This window comes from Dermacentor andersoni, chromosome 11, assembly GCF_023375885.2.
Source record: "Dermacentor andersoni chromosome 11, qqDerAnde1_hic_scaffold, whole genome shotgun sequence".
In the NCBI taxonomy this organism is placed as follows: Eukaryota; Metazoa; Arthropoda; class Arachnida; order Ixodida; family Ixodidae; genus Dermacentor; species Dermacentor andersoni.
The window spans coordinates 74,307,201-74,320,714 of NC_092824.1; the positions used below are offsets into that span (position 1 = coordinate 74,307,201).

General features: G+C 47.3%; 1 long non-coding RNA gene across 1 annotated transcript in view; it reads left to right on the top strand.

The window, feature by feature from the left end:
* The first annotated feature begins 971 nt into the window (after positions 1–971).
* Positions 972–13,514, top strand: part of LOC140214265 (uncharacterized) — a 193,684-nt gene continuing 181,141 nt past the window's right edge. Inside the window, exon 1 of the long non-coding RNA XR_011891240.1 lies at positions 972–1,048. This is a non-coding gene — a long non-coding RNA (uncharacterized lncRNA). The remainder of the gene's footprint in view (positions 1,049–13,514) is intronic.

Genomic DNA, 13,514 nt, shown 5'->3' on the forward strand with positions numbered 1-13,514 from the left:
TGTAGCACCGTAGAGTATCTTGAAGCATCACGTCTATTTAATTTGGTGTTATATGTAGCATATGGTCGCTGTTTGGTAGAATAGCAAGGCGACGACCTTTTTTTTCAGAACAGGATGCTACATTTGTTCCGAAGTTAGAATATAGCTAATGACAAAGAAGCAATGACAGTCTTGTTTCATGCAGTGGAGCAATAGTAAGACTGCCAGGAAGTACATAGACAGTTTTCATTCTTAACTCGCACGGCAGCTTGTGAATGAGGTGGGCCAAGTTGGAATTTGGGGTTGGCCAACAGGGAAAGCCAAGCATTAACAAGGCTAAGCATAGGGAACAAAAATTACGAGCCGAGCCAAACAATGCCACGCATTAGGAGATAATTCTCTGAATTTCTGTAGCTTTTCTTTTTTCCTTATTTCATGGAACTATTGGTTTTTTCTAGTGCAGATTGGCATCATTGATTGTTTCACGATACTCCTTGTCTGTACTCGTCCGAAATATAACGCAACAAATTAATGTACGTATCATTAAAATTATGGAAGCCTTACTTAACGTCTCTTCCTTTTTTGTAGCGGGTGCAATTGCATTTCAACAATCCATTGACCATTCAGGGGGATATTAAACCTTTCCCTTACTGAAATGCTCAGTTTCGATTATTTCTGCGTGACTTTATATTTTGTAGGGGCCATATAGCAACCTTTTTCTAAACGGAAACGTGTATAAATGAACAATTGCGTGCGATTGAAAGGAACGCGCTTTTATAACCTTTCAATGCAAAAGCGGTTAAAATACGTTTCGAAATAAACACAAGCACTCTGACTTTTAAATTCGTAGTGATATAGGCGTCAATTTCTCCGTATTTAATCTATGTCGTTCGGCGCCAGCAAGATGGCAATCGCTGTTGAAGGAGCCGATGGGCCTCTGTGAACCGCGTGTCCTTTATTTGTGCCTACAGTGCTGGGAGGTGAACTGAAGTCTCGGCTACATAGGCGTACTTTCAGTCAAGGAGTATCTGCTGCAATCCTGCGGAACACCATGCAAGATTAAAACGAGGTGGGCAAACGCCATTTTATGTAAATTTGTTGCGCATGAGCATAGGCTTTTTATGCATGGTGTTTCACTCAGAATATACTCTAATTGTCGCTTGTTGTTCCGTTTCGTATTTTGTTCTTATTATATACTAAAGGAACGATACGCACCGATAGCTTTGAGCCGCCAGCTTCGCCAACAACCTTCGGGCAGCTGTCTTCTATTTCTTTTTGCACGGTGCAGTCTCCGGCTATTCCAAGAAAAATTCACTTTTGTTCGCCATAATGATGCATGTCTAATGCGCTCACATCACTTTTGTGCAGTAGGTTCTTGTGGTTTTGGGACGTCACGTGACAGGCTAGCCGTAATGGGCCCGGGTCTAAACTTTGTGACCTATGCCGAGGGGATAATGGCGACAGAGGCGTAGAATCGGAAACCAAAAGTTTTTTTTTTCTATTGCTTGACCTAACCATGCATAATCCGTGTGTCCGCTTCTTTTCGAGAGAGTGAGTTTTCACAGTTTTCCTGAAGTTGCGTGGCAGGCCGTCGAAATGGGCGTGGTCCGAGAGCGTTCTGACCGATCGCGGAGTCGTGCTGGCATAGAACGAAAGAAAACATATTCAAATAGCTTCATCTTGAAGCGTCCCAAATTTAGCGTGTACTCTTGTGTCCTTCACATGCGCCAGTGCAATTTTCACGCGTGCTTTCCTGAAGATCAAGTCGGGCGCAGTGTCCATGCATCATTAAAACAGAAATATTTTGCATCTCTTTAGCAGCTTCATCTAGCCAACGGATTCACAGGTTCGCAGTGCCTTTTTTTTCGTTTTGGTTGTTTCGGTGACATGTTATACATGAAGCAATACTTGCGGAGCGAGATTAGCGTCTGTATAGTGCAGCCGTCGCAACGTATCCGAGATGCCGAGGGTAAAGTTCGACCACGCCGACGTGATTCTCCTCCGGCGCAGCTATTACTCAAGCTGTTCGCGTTCTACTCATTTGCGTGATTGATGATACTTTGATTGCACCTCCGTCACTCTCCCATGAGGATCTGACGGGTGGCTTTACCAAACAAGTGCACATAAAAATATGGCTACATTTGGCTAGGTCAACAGTGACAAATGACCCTTTAGCGTCTTTGGCGGGGGTCGCGACGACAGGTCTCGAAGATTGGTTCAACGTACCGGCGTTGCGACAAGATTTGTATTTTCTTTTTGTGTATCTCGAGGGCGCGGCAGTATAGGTGTAGTGACATTGTGACATTTCTTATCTTCTTCATAAAGAAACATGCATTTTCTCACTTAAAAATACTTTTTCATAAGTACATTACCTCAGGCATTTATCATAGCATAGCGCGCCACTTCCATTCCACATTGTCATAAACAACTTCTCTTTTAGGTACGCAGAACAAATTAACACATTAAAACACATGTATGGATATCAGTTTCCAGCAGTCAGCTCGCATAAAGGTTTATTCCTGAACGGTTGTGAATTTATCGATACGCATTAGCACTAGAGAAAAATTCAAGGCCCCTACAGAGCACTAGATCAGTTAGAAGAGCTAGGTATATTTTTACCGTCCAATTCGCAGAATACTTGAAAATGCTTTAATATTATTAGAGTTGGCGTATTGCTTTAATACGCCAACTCTTTCAATTTTCGTAATTTGTGCCCAACACCCAACGCAAGTACGTCAGTCTGCCCACATTTCTGGCCATGTTCGCACAAGGAGAGCTTCGAACCCTGCTACACTGAGTATTTCGTTCCTTTAAAAATCAATGCAGTTATTTTATTACCGACAGACCATTAACTAGATGAGAGCAGACACTGCTAAAGCTATAACATCGGGGTGAGCTGGTTGGAGAATTTCAGCCCGGCATCGCCATCCATCTTTAGGTCTTTCTTCTTTTCTGGATTAGCGCGCCTACTTTCACGATGGCAAATGTGGTCGTTTTGTCAATCAAGAAGCGTATTTTAGTTGTGAATGTCTTTCTACAATGTCAGTATTTTTGCAGGCTAATCTTATAATTATCCCAATAACACAACATGACATTTCTCGTTAGAGTCCCTTTGATGGGAAGAAGCAAGAAATATTCATTGTCACCCACATGTTCGTCTCTAAAAACAAATCATTGCTCACCGTGGCCCTGTCCACGTTGAAGAGCTTTCAAAGTAAACGCTGAAGTTCGAAAGTTTGGGCAAATCTTTAACAAGACATCTTTGAATTTATTCTGAAATCCTTTGTCCCGCAATGCGGGCATCAACAAACATTGATACTCGTGTGGCATAATTGGAAAGACGAATAGTGTTGCTTGAACAAGGTCTGTTGTAATAGGAAAGCACGGTGTCACTCAAGAAACTGCATTAGGAAAACATACGTGTGGTGCATTGATTTTAAGAGGAGAGCATGACCTTCCTTAGGTAGATAAAAAAGTGGTGGTGCTAAAAGTTCGTCCCATAGCTTGCGACATTGTTTCATTATTTACTATTTACTGTCTGCGTATGCTCACAATAAAAACCGCAAGGAGTACTTTTTTTGATTGAGATGTAAAAGTAGGAAGGCATTATAATTTCTGTGAAAGCATTACTTGGTTCAGTGTGAAAGCTGGAACATAAAGACACCACCACCACAAAGGTCTGTCAGAGAAGCAGCTGATTATGTGAACAGCGCGCTAAAAGGTAGGTATTTGTTATGCTTCAGTTTATAAGAGCCAATTTCGTTCACAAAGGCCGTGTAGCGGGTTTTTGACCACGGCCCCCAGCATCCCGAATGTTGGAATAAAGTTTGATTTAATATTATTTGAATATTTGGCGGGATCGATACGTTTCGAAAATACGACACGCTATGTGAAATAAAAGGCGATTTATTTCAAAAGTGATTTGCCTAAATTTTGAAGCTCCTCACCGCCCTCATGCATACTATAAAAAATATTTTTTTTTTTGTTTAACACTTTATTCTAAACTACTCCCAGCACTTTAGATCATCCATATACAAACGTGTTAAGTGTTCTTATTTGCTTTGGAACTGCATCAGCTTGTCTGTCGCCGCTAACACAATTATGCTACACTGGATTGATAAGGAGGATATTACTTCAAGTACAAATAGCTGCTAGAAATCTGATAACTGACACTGGTAAAAGATTGTACTTTTCGACCATTGCAAAGCGGCACACGTTGCAGTTTCGCAATGAAAGATAAAAGTGCTCTAAGCAGATCCATCTAGCGTGAATCAAGAAACCACGCCATTACATTCGTAATAAAATCCGCGCATGAAATTGGAGCGACATACATTAACCCTACCTCTGCCATTCACAAGTTACTCACTCATGCAGCCTCCTGTGCAATTACATAACTAAAAAGACGATGGGCAAAACGAGAACGAGGTAAAAGCGGGAGTCAACGCTTCGACAAGTGGACTTGTCCACTTGTCGACTTGTTGAAACGTCTGCTTGTCGAAACGTTGGCTCCTGCTTTTACATTGTTCTCGTTTTGCTCATCGTCTTGAATTTCCATCTCCCGCCTTCCCCGTGTTTTCCACGGAACTAAAAAAGAGATAGAGTCCCTCGCAAATCACTTGCATTCGTGAAAGAACACGGCGACAAAGGCTTCTCAGTTTAACTTCAGTGGATTCTCTCCCGCATTAGTATTGATGGCAACGAAAAATATGGTGCTCTTGCATATGCAGGGCTACATCATCCTCCCAAAGTTCAGTTCCCAAAGAATAATGAAGTTACGAAGTCTGACGTTCGAAATCACTTTGAGTCACTTTGGGTTCCATCGCCTATGCCCTGCATAACCAAGAGATTTCGTCTAGAGGAAGCCTCACTTTTATATCGAACAAGGACACGATGTGCTAGTACACCAGCATGTTTATTTAGGACGGAGCGTATCAATTCTCCGAACTGCACGACATAAGAAGAGATAGGAGACATTAAACACTTTCCATTCTAGTGCCCGAAATACAAAAATGAAAGGGACGCTCTCCTGGAAAACCTACATGAATAGGACCTATCACATGTGTGCCTGCAACAGCTTGTGTTCCCCGAAGCATCAGTTATAGCTCGCAGAGAAACTTCACGTCCCCTTATCGTATTCTTAAAGGGAAGCTGAAAGCTTTTCCAGAAAAAATGAGTGAAGAGCACTATGTCGTGGTTTTCAACCCTCTGAATTCGAATATCGCATCGAAATTGAGCAGAAGAAAGCGCAAACATATTTTATTTCGACGAAAAGTGCAGTAGCAGACACGCCCAGCTCGCGCGCCTCGTTTCCGCCTGTGATTGGTCGGGCGCCTCGTGACATCAACAATGGTGTTCGTCCGGACCGACTGCTGCCGCTACACACGAAGCACGGTGCAAGGTAGTTTGGTGGTGTTTTGCTGAGACGGTCATGGAAAATTTCGAGAGCATGCGTCTCTCTGAGGAGTTCGGCGTTAAGTCCAAACTCTACGAGGGCGATTGTGCGCGCGACAGTGACGGCCGATGGCTCCGAGCGACAAAACGGGCCGTCGCTTGAACAGATCGCTCGGTGTTGTCGCTCGATCGCTCGTTTCTAGAAATCTAGAATTCGTCGCTCGTAGCCCGGAAATGTTATGAGCGACTAGCCAATAGTGCGAAGCCGAAACTGGATGTACGTAACTCAAATACTACTGTTTGTCGCACGGAACGAGCAAACTACTGAATTTTACACGTGCAAGAATAAGAACATAGTGTAAGACCTTCAGAAATATTTTATGCTTCTTTTTCAGTAAAATACATCAACTTAAATTGATAAAGCATGCGTCACGCTAGTTTCGGCGCGTATATTGCTGCCCTCATACCGGGAAGTCGTCGCTCAATGCCATCGCTCGCGTGGAGTTCGGCTTGCAGGCGACGAGTGAACGCGACAGCCATCGCCTCGCTTGTCGCGCTGTCGTGTGCAAGATCACTTGTAAGGGGTTTATACTTTACTGCCTACATGTACGAGCCGATTGCGTAGAGCCGGCATCTCCAAGAAGCAAAAAATGCTGGTGCAAGCACTGCTTTCCACACGAACGAAGGCGAAGTGTTAGCATCTCCTTGTGTTGGAAATGTTCTTTGGCGAGTATATTTTTTGCTAAGCTGCATTCAACGTTCCAGTGAGTACGTTTTCGGGCAAACAACTGTAGTGTTATGTTCCTGCATGCCTCCTTGTAGAACGTAAGCGGTGATGCGATCTTCGGCATTTTTGCGCTGCCCCAAAGCTGTCGGCGATCTACACAGACGGTTTAAACGCGGGAAACGTTTACCGGCTGTTGTAGCACGTGTAGTATATAGAACCTTCATCAGCGCGCCATCCGCACGCTACTTGTAACCGGCGAATTCTGTCGGCTGCGTGAGATGGTCGGTTTCTCTATGTGTGCGAGAGAAGGGAGAGCGCAGCGTCCTGGCGTGAGCAGGCTTTCCAACACATGCAAACTTTACGCTTGCACTGCGTTATGGTAGCTGCATGCAGGCTGTTTCACAACACACGTGCGAATAGAAAATTCGCGGCGCTTGGCGATGAAACCTGCGTCAAGGGTGGGAGATAAACTTGCACCTCCCGTTCAGCATGCTAATTATTTTTTAGGAGAACCCAAAGCACGCATTATTGATAAATTCCGGTAGTAATCGTCACGAAAGTGGTTAGAGCACAACACTGTTGTTCTTGAGCGCTCGAAGTTGGTTCACTTCACAGCAGCCTCCCACTTAGCTGAAAGCTTCTTGTCTTGTAGGAACTAATGGAACATCGGAACATCGTCGCGGCCGCTGGTGTTCGCGCAAGCGTAGGCTGCACGAACACCGGCGCATCGAAGTGAAAAAAACTGGCTAATGTCCACGCTACTTCCCAGAGTGCAAGGAATTTTCTTGAGATGTGGATTCGTCTTGTGGGTGAGCAGCCACCTCACCTTTTCGCATAAAGGGTAATGCAGTATGTTGGAACATGACATGATATAACATGACAAGAACTTTGAGTCTTGAGGGATTGAGATCTTGGGGAGCCAAAACCGAAGGCTCCCTAAGATCAAATCGTTGGCTCCGCCCACGATGGGACCGGGAGATGAAGCTCCGCCACAATGCCGTGGACCTTCTGGACAGCCTGTAGTTGAATGTGAAGATTGCTGCTCTTGAGAGGTTCCTGCCATTGTTCTTTCGTGATGGGTAGAGAGGCGTTAAGGGCTGGGCACAGCCAGAGCATGTGTTCAAAAGAGCATGAGTCATGATCACATTTGGTGTATGACTGTGAGTGGTAAGGATCTATCCTGTTAAAGGGAAGCTGAAACACTTTTCGCAAAAAATGAGTTCTCTGCGGCATTCTACAGTTTTGAGTCCCCTGAACACGAATATCTGATTCAAAAAGGGCGGAAACAAACGCAAGCGGCTGTTTTTTCAAGAAAACGCGCACCAGCGCCTCAAGGCATCGCGCGAACGCCGCTGTTGCCCGTGATTGGTCGGGGCCACTGTGACGTCTTTCGCGGCAGTCTCCGGTCGGCGCCGCCGTTTCAGAGCGTAGCACGCTGTTCTGTTCTGGCTTCATAGCTGAGTTGTAAGCATTATGGAACGTTCTCGCTGTCTCGGACAGCTTGTATTTTCGCCGTACGTGTTCGAACCGACAGCCGATACGGAAAACGATGGCGGCAACGGCGGCAGCGGTGGCAACGACGATGTTGAGTGTGCCAACAGCGAGAGCGATGTGTGCACCTTCTCGCGCGTTGGAAATGTTAGCTGGTACGTATTTTTTTTTTTTTTCATGTAGCTGCAGGTTCCAATGCCGGGAGAAAAAATGCGCTAAAGTGTGACTGGGAACTTGCTGCTGGAAGAATGCCGAAGCACTAACTTCTCATTAGATTGTAAACACGGGTGCAATTCCGCGATGTCAAGCATCTTGCCGCTGCTTGTCTAAAGTAGGCCCGTGGTTTTTTGAGTGTTGATACACGATCGCGAACATATATATATTATAAGTGCCGCGTTTCAAAGCGCGCACATGAAGTGCTGCGGGGTACAGTCATGGAAGTTGCTTATCATACAAATCCAGAGATGGCCAGAGGTATTACATGTGCAATATTCATACTATGGTTCGACGACTTTGCGATTGTGGCTCGATGAAAAATCGGTATGCGTGCTCCATGCTAGTGTTGACATAAAGATATTAGGCAGTTTTAGCACCGCCGTGTGGTAAACACGATAACTGGAACCGTACGTCGAATGTCACTAGGCAAGCCTATACTCCATTTCATGCCTCAGGTGCAGCGCTGTGGAAGCTAGGCACGAAGTCCGGTCACCAAAATTTATTACTGCGCGCGTTTCCGTCTATGCTTCGCAGCGTGCCAGCGGCATTTGCTCGCGCGAGCATGCACGTGAAGCTGCCGCGACGGGCTGCAATCAAAAAATACCGAAAAGAAAATTGATTTAAAAGAACGTGTTAGCAGCCGTATAAGTACACGGATTGTTTCTATAAGTAAATTCTTTCTTTTTTTTTCATTCAGAACTGAGCTTATATATGGAAAATTTTCTCAAACATCGGGTCAAGAAACACCGAACCTTTTCTAAGTGCGAACGCAGCCACTGCAAGAAGTATTTCAAGCCTCCACAGCGTTGCACCTGATGTATGAAACGGAGTATAGCAACGCTAGCAACAACGCGTTTCCGCATTTGTCGTAAGGCTATCCGGCTACGCTAAAACTGTGTTACCAGACGTTAATGGCTGCGAATGTTCGCATTTCTCGAGTGCATCAATGTGGGCCTAATCCGGCTTTCATTAAACTAGGTGCACCTGCATGTGCTGCGTATTGATGGAAGATAAAGAACACAGCACAGTTGATTTCATCGGCACGAACTTATCTCTCCTCACCGTACGGACCCACTGCGCTGCAAGCTTCTTGTCCTTCGGGAACCTGTGAAACACCACATCGTCTCGCGCGCCTGTGTTTGCGCAGCCGAATGCTGCACAGAACGAGGGCTTGTTGGGCGCCCTTGGCTGTACGCACTCACGCAGCACAGAAGGCAGGAACAGTTTACGAAAATCGCAAAAGAAAACAAACGTGAGCGGCGGCGGCGGCAGATCTCTCATAGCGTCGTTCAGTAAAGCGCAGGACGGAAAGAGGCATGCCAGCACATGCCAGCACGCCGGTCCGGCAGCTCGGTCCCCGCCAGTGACGTCACTCTCGCCGGTTCTCTCCTCTGGCAACCACCTCACCCGGCGCTCCGGGAAGCGATGGGGGCGTGTCCGCGGGGGTGATTTAGAAAGCGATTTCCGCCCCTTATATTAATAAAACCAAGAAAAAAATTACGGAACCGTAAATTGTTAGGTCTGTTCTTCCCAATCGCAGCAATTCATGGAAATTGAAAACCGTTTCAGCTTCCCTTTCAGAGACGGAGGAGTTGGATACGAACGGGTTTGCAGAAGTCTGAGTGTGCTAGCCAGAGGTTTGTTCAATTTGGGGTGAGGGGGTGGAAATGTCCTCCTGCCCAGTTGATAATGGGAAACAATTTCGTGGAAAGTACATAATGGATCTTTGTGGACGTTGACCTCGTTCCAAGCCTGGCTACACGCGACAGCGCGGTACGTGAAATCGCGCACTCTCCGGTGGGCATGCTCGTTAGGATTCCATCCAAGCGAGGTAATTGAGCTATCTAGATGGGCTAGGAACCACGAGATGTGGTATCCTCCTTCGCTGCTCTCCCTAGTCCTTTAAAGTGCTTTAGTCAAAATACTGTTGGCCTGTTCAGATACGAGAGCGGACGAGAAGGATCTTACCGCCGTGCGCGAGTCCGAGAAGACGATAACGGGAACGTTTGAGCTGTGAAAAGAAAGAGCAATCGACGCTTCCTCCGCCACATGTGCAAACTGCGTATAAACAGAGGCTGCATTGACCAGGTTCCCTCCCGCGTCTACAACCGAGACAGTGAACTTATCCCCACTGTCATATCTGGCAGCATCGACAAAGGGGGTGGACGACGACGAAGTGTCCTGTGTGGAACGCTGCCTTTTTGTCTCTGAGAATTTGAAGCTACTTTGTGGGAGACGCCACTCCCTTAACTACGGCGATGGACGTGGAGTCGCCTGGAGAGGTTCCTGGTCCTTGTACGTCAACAGCGACCGCACCGAGAAAACGGTCTAGTCGCCCGAGTGACACCTACAGCGAGGACACTGTGATCTACTCAGGAACCAGTGATGAAACCTCGGATGACAGCGACTTCGTGCCCGTAGCGAAGCACAAAGCAAAGAGAAGACTCGTCAGGACGTCTCCTTCCTCAAGTAAGGCAACTGTGATCCCGACGCGAAAGCCATCAGACCTCACCATTTTATATATGCCTGTGGCTGCTAGCGACAATCTAAACCGGATCAACCGTCAAGCCACATCTGTATCGCTCGAGGCACTTGTTCCGGGTCAGATCAAAGATATAAGGATCAACGCCCGTAAGAACATCCTCGCTATAGATGTCACAAACCGCAGCGCGCTAGACATTCTGAGCAACGTTAAGGTGCTGGATAGCATCAACGTACGCTGTTATAAACAAGACCATCACGACTCTACGGCCGGCGTTGTGTATGACGTAGATAATTCCATAAGCGATGGTGACCTGCATATACTCATCAAGCCGGCGACAGAGGGAATTGCCATATTGCAAGCCCGTCGCCTGGGAAACTCGAAATGTGTCAAGTTAACTTTCAAAGGAGACAGCCTACCGTCCCACGTCAAGGTCGGTCACTTCCGACACGTTGTACGCCCTTTTGTGCCAAAGCCGCTTCAGTGCAGGAAATGTCAAAGGATAGGGCACGTTAGTGCGGTTTGCACAAACGCTGCCGTGTGCTCACGGTGCTCTGGGTCGCACAGCTCCGACGCCTGTCGTGCAGAAAACCAAAAGTGCGCCAATTGTCAGGGCTCTCACGATGCAACTTCGAAGAATTGCCCACATGTGAAAAATGAGGCGAAAGTCTTGAGGCAAATGGTCAGGGATGGTTCCTCGCACAGGGAGGCTGCCGCTAAGGTGCGACGTCGACGCTCACGTCGTCGGAGATCTAGGAAACCCACTGCTATTGCTAAGGATGCGCCGCGTCCACTGACAGTCCAGAAACTTACGCATACAACTAGCAATAGCAGCAATGAGATTCCTCAGCAGAAAGTCTCCAATATCATTGCCTCAAGCGAGGAGTGGCCGCCATTGCCACGGCTAGATCCACCAGCGGAGCGACAAGATGTAGCACGCTCGCCGAATCATGCTTCACCTTCTGGCAGCAACCAAGACAACGACAAACAAGTTGTCACCATGATAAGGGCCCTTATGAACACGCTACGAGCACTACTGACCGCCATACACACTCCGGCGGCTCGAGGCGCACTTCAAATACTGGATGCCCTGTATCCGGTACTGTCCGGCCTTGAGAAGCACCATGGCTGCTCCTCTACATTCGTTCCTTAGAGAAGTCAAGGAAGCGTCTATCTTCCAATGGAATGTCAGAGGCATTAAATCGCGCATTTCGGACTTTCGTCCGTTTGTTTTTAAGAACAAATTTCCAATAATCGTCCTTTGTGAACCAAACGTTGAGAGCGCCATCCGCCTATCAGGATATGAAGCTTTCATGTCTGCCACCTGTACCGACCGCAGCGAAGTCATCGTTTATATCAGATGTGATTTCACATATGTTTTACACCCAGTGGCACCTGATGACGACAATCAGTATGTGTGTTTGACTATAAAATGCAAGAACGTCGCACTCACGCTCATAGGTGCCTACATTTCACCTCCGAGTCGATTTGACAGCGCAAGGCTAAGTACAATTTTAACAGCGACACCTGGACCATGGGTTATTACCGGCGACTTCAATGCGCATCATCCGCTATGGGGAAGCTTAAAGATGGACTGTCGAGGAAGACGTGTACTATCCTTCGCGTCGGATCATGAGCTCTGCTGCCTAAATGATGGCAGTCCCACCTTTCTGCGGGGATTGACATACAGCAGCTGCCTGGACTTGACTTTTGTTTCAAGATGCCTCAGTGCCAGTGTGAAATGGTTCACGGACAACGAAACGCATGGTAGTGACCACGTCCCAACATATGTTAAAATCGACGGCATACGCAAGTCACACTCTACTACAGTTCTTCATCACATCGACTGGCCTAAATACACGTTGCTCATGGAGAAGAATAGCCAAGAGATCCAGGATTGTCTGCCTGGCAACATCGAGAAGCTAATCAACGCCGCTGCTCAAGAAGCCACAAGATCTTTTAGGCCTATTCCTAAATTTTCTGAATTCGAAGCAGAATTGGAGCGGCTTCGAGCAATCCGCCGTCGCGCGGAAAGAAGGTACAGGCGCACCAAGTCCATCTACGACCTAAGGGAGGCGAGACGCATACAGAAGAAGATCCAGCGTCGGATCAACTCCCTGCAGTCTCTAAGATGGAAAACCTTCTGTGATACCCTTGATCCGCATAAACCCCTCTCACATATTTGGAGAACAGTGCGTGGTCTTCGAACATCACCGCAACAACGCCACCCCTTCAAATGCCTGGCTCTCTATCAAGGTCGCAGAGAGATCGACGTAGCGGAGGACTTCTGTTTCAAGGTTGCTGGTCTACCGCCATCGTTCACTACACGTGATCCCCGTGATGTTCCTATCTCGCGAGATTCTCGTATGGACAATTTGTTTTCCATCGAGGAGTTGCAGGCGGCGTTGGCAGCGTGCAGACGTTCCTCATCGCCTGGGCCTGACGGGGTGACATACACAGCTCTTGGAAACCTCGGTCACACAGCCCGGCAGGCACTTCTAGACGTGTACAATAATTCATGGCGTGAAGGAGAAGTTCCAGCTGCATGGAAGTCTAGCCGCCTTGTGCCTTTGCTCAAGCCAGGTAAATCACCCCTAGACGTGGCGTCTTATCGTCCCATTGCTCTGGCCAGTTGTCTGGGAAAGGTGATGGAGAGGATGGTGCTGACGCGTCTAGAGTGGTATCTAGAACATTACAAGTTATATCCTGACGCTATGGCAGGCTTTCGACGCGGACGCTCTTCTATAGACAACGTCATAGATCTTGTCTCGTCTGTTCAGCACGAAAAAAGCCTCAGGAGACTGTCAGCGGCGATGTTCCTGGATGTTAAAGGCGCATATGACAACGTAACCCATCAAGCCATCCTGGACGCCTTGGGTGATGTCGGCCTCGGCGGCCTTGTATTTCGGTGGATATCCAGCTTCTTGAAGGACAGGTCATTCTTTGTGCAAACAGAGGACGGTGCGTCATCACAACGCAACACCTACCGAGGCGTACCACAAGGCGGAGTCTTGAGCCCCACTCTATTTAACCTGGTGCTCATCGACCTGGTTCATACCCTTCCGGAATCCGTCCATGTGTCGATCTATGCAGACGATATATGCATTTGGTCATCAGGAGCGACGCGTCCTCAGGTGCGCGCCAGACTTCAAAAAGCGGCCACACTAACATCAGGTTATCTTCGAGCACGAGGTCTGGAGCTGTCCTGCGAGAAGTGCTCTATAGTCG